The following is a 3,371-nucleotide window of genomic DNA, read 5'->3' on the forward strand; positions in this document are numbered from 1 at the left end:
TGCAGATGTCTTGGAGCATCACCTCCTCCAAGGTAATTTCTGCATTCCAAGTTTTTTTCTGGCACCGTGTGGCCTAGAGGGCAAGTGGTTTGTAAAAAGCAAAAGGACCTGGTGGTCACCTGTTTTCCCCGTGTTCTTCATATCCCGCAGCTTTTTGTAGTTGTCATAGCCAGAAAGGGTGACGGGGCCCAAGGTGGGGTTGAGGACGGCTTTGGCAGTGATGATGTCGATGGGGGACTGTCTACTGCCACCGCAGTGGCCAAGGGACACCCATGTTGGAGGTCCTGGTGGAAAGGGGGGGGGAGGAAAGGGCAAGTATGAAAAGTTGCACTGATTTAATTTTTAAAGAGAATCGCTGAAGGCCAAACTCAGTTAGGGAGATTTTTGGCTAGGAAATGTCTTTTCTTTTCTTTTTTAACAAAAAGGAAAAGATGAAAGCATCTTTCAGGCTCCACCCCCAAATCTCCTGGAATGTCCTAACCTGGAGTTGGCAAGCCTAGCTGCCACACCGAGGAAGGGTGGACTTTCTTCCTCTGCCATTTTACCCCTAATAAAAGGGCCCTTGGGAATCTGCCCTCTGCCACATGGGGTGGGAAAGGCCCCTGGGACTCTAACTGATCAAAAAGCCATACTCTGCTGGTATGTAGCCCTCCTACTAGATCCCAGTTCAGTGCAGTGACTAAGTGGAGAAAGAACTGCTCTCTGCATATGTTCAGAGACATGTTAACACATTCCAGTGTGAAAATAAATTCTGACCAGAGAACCTCAAAATGAGCCTTGCTCAGAATCTGGGGTTAAAGAGAAAAACAGCAGTTTCTTACCGCAGTGTTCTTCACCGTAGCACCAGGGACCTACAGAGGAAAGAAGCAGAGATGGTGTGAGTGCAAGGAAAAGAGCCTCAGTTATGGTTACCATCCACTAGGTGGGGCCTGGAGATTGCCCAGAATTCCAAGCGGTCTCCGGATGAAAGTGATCAGTTCCCTTGGAGAGAATGGCTGCTTTAGAGCAGACATGTCAAACATAAGGCCCGGGGGCCAGAACTGGCCCATCAAGGGCTCTTATCCGGCCTGCGAGCAACTCAGGGGAAACCAGTTCAAATTAGGACCAGAAGACCTATTTTAGGGTATTATACCCCCTGCTGAGGTTCCTCCCTTCCCCAAATGCAGGCCCTCCCCAAGGTCTTCCCCCAGCAGTGTTCCCTCTAAGCTGAGTTAGTGCGAGCTAGCTCACAGTTTTTTAACCTCCAGCTCACACATGTTTGCCTTAGCTCAGGAAGGATGGTTCCAGAGCAAACTAATTTATGCAGTAGCCAGATTGCTCGCTCACAACTTTAATGCCAGCAGCTTACAAAGTAGAATCTTTGCTCACAAGACTCCACAGCTTAGAGGGAGCATTGTCCCCCAGATCTCCAGGGATCGCCCAGCCAGAGGTGGCAACCATAAGGGGCAAGGAGGGCTGGTTTGGCCCCGAGCTCTGCTGATTAGGAGTATGTTCACAGCCAATGCTAAGTATTTCTGGTACCTGGCATTACATTTTACACTATACATGGCCTGGCCCAACAAAGTGACATTTATGTCAGATCTGGCTCTCGTGAAAAATTAGTTGAACACCTCTGCTTTAGAGGGTGGACTCTATGGCATTATACCCCACTGAAGTCTCTCCCCTCCCTAAATCCAGCCCTCCACCTCCAAATCTCCAGGAAATTTCCCTACCCTGAGTTGGTAACCCTAAGAGCAGTCAGCTTTTCTGTAATGTTGCTTCAGGTTCAATAGAATAGATTGTAGTGTATGCTTGCGCCTTCTTCTCTTCCTACCAAGACTTGGTGTCCAGCGAGATCCCATCCGGCCCAGTGGCCTTAAGTGAGGCTGGTACCCCAAATGGAAGCCTGGTGACCAGGTAAAAAAAATTCCTGCAATCATAGGCCCCACTGGTGGACTGGTGGACCTCCTGGTGGCACCTGGTCTTTTTGGCCACTGTGTGACAGAGTGTTGGGCTGGATGGGCCATTGGCCTGATCCAACATGGGCTTCTCTTATGTTCTTAGGATCTGGGACACCCAAGTTAAAATCCTCCCTACCCCCCCATGAAGCTTGCTGGATGACCTTGGGCCAGTCACTCACTCCGTCAGCCTCACCAGCCTCACAAGATGGCTGTTGTGAGGACAAAAGGAGAAAAGGGAAATTATAGGACCCGGTGTTGTGGCTCGGGGGGGGGGGGGACGGACAAAAATTGATTAGATAAATAGGGGCAGGTCCAGGACCAGCAGCCAAAACCCTAGAGCCGAACACAGCTCAGTATGGAACCAAATATGGCTCTTTAAGGGGAAAAACATGAAATCTGAAAGTTAAAGGGTAAGATGATGGAAGAACCGTAAGTGAAGCCAAGGGCAGGCGCTAAGGAGTCAGGACTAAAGGGCTTCTTACAGGCCTTTGGGAAGAAACATGACCGAGGTGAACAGCTGCCAATAATCCAAGTGCAAACCATGGGTAGATTTATGCCAGTTTATTAAAACAACAACCATTTGGCATGCACGGGTTTATATTTATTACTTCTTATTGTTAGGACTCGTGAGCGCCATTTTCCTAAGAAGGGACCAATGCTCCCTCTAAGCCAGTGATGGCGAACCTTTTAGAGACCGAGTGCCCAAACTGCGACCCAAACCCCACTTATTTATCGCAAAGTGCCAACACGGCAATTTAACCTGAATACTGAGGTTTTACTTTAGAAAAAACAACCTCATACATTAATTTAAGATGATCCAAACAAAGTAAGGAAAGCAATCCCAAATGCTTTCATTTACTTAAAATTATTTGGCAGAGAATTCGACACTTTAATGATGGTCTGGGCCTGGCTGCGGCGAAGGCACTCGTGCCATCTGAGTGCCACCACTGCTCTAAGCTGAGTGAGTGTGAGCTAGCTCACAGTTTTTTAGCCTCCGGCTCACGCACTTTTGTCTCCGCTCAGGAAGGAGGGCTCCAGAGCAATCTGGCTACTGAATAAATTAGTTTGCTCAACACTAACTCAGTTTAGAGGGAATACTGGAAGGGACTCACAACAAGCACAGGTGGGGCGGGGGGGACTTTATGGATGTTGACCGACATGTGAACGATCAATAATGTTAAGAAGTATATTTTTGGTTATGCAAATGCAATTTCTTGTACTGGCCCTTTGTTGACCTCTTGCTCTAAATCCTGAGGTAGTCTTGCTCAGGGGTCATTTCCTGCGGGAGCGCACAGGAGCGGAGCTCCGGCAGTAAAGAGCCCAGGGGGCGGGCACATGCAACAACCCCTACCCCCTGCTCCCAGCAGCCCTCAGTCAGAGCAAGAAGCAGCCAGGTAAGCTGCAGAGCCCCCCCCCGGCCCCCCGGTCCAA

The 3,371-nt window shown here is 49.2% G+C and overlaps 1 long non-coding RNA gene across 1 annotated transcript in view; it reads right to left on the reverse strand.

Annotated features, from left to right (window-relative positions):
• Positions 1-820: 820 nt before the first annotated feature.
• LOC107106213 overlaps positions 821-3,371 on the reverse strand; it is a 4,605-nt gene continuing 2,054 nt past the window's right edge. The window contains exon 3 of the long non-coding RNA XR_001482360.1: positions 821-851. This is a non-coding gene — a long non-coding RNA (uncharacterized LOC107106213). The remainder of the gene's footprint in view (positions 852-3,371) is intronic.

Source organism: Gekko japonicus, unplaced genomic scaffold (assembly GCF_001447785.1).
Source record: "Gekko japonicus isolate JY-2015 unplaced genomic scaffold, Gekko_japonicus_V1.1 scaffold2016, whole genome shotgun sequence".
In the NCBI taxonomy this organism is placed as follows: domain Eukaryota; kingdom Metazoa; phylum Chordata; class Lepidosauria; order Squamata; family Gekkonidae; genus Gekko; species Gekko japonicus.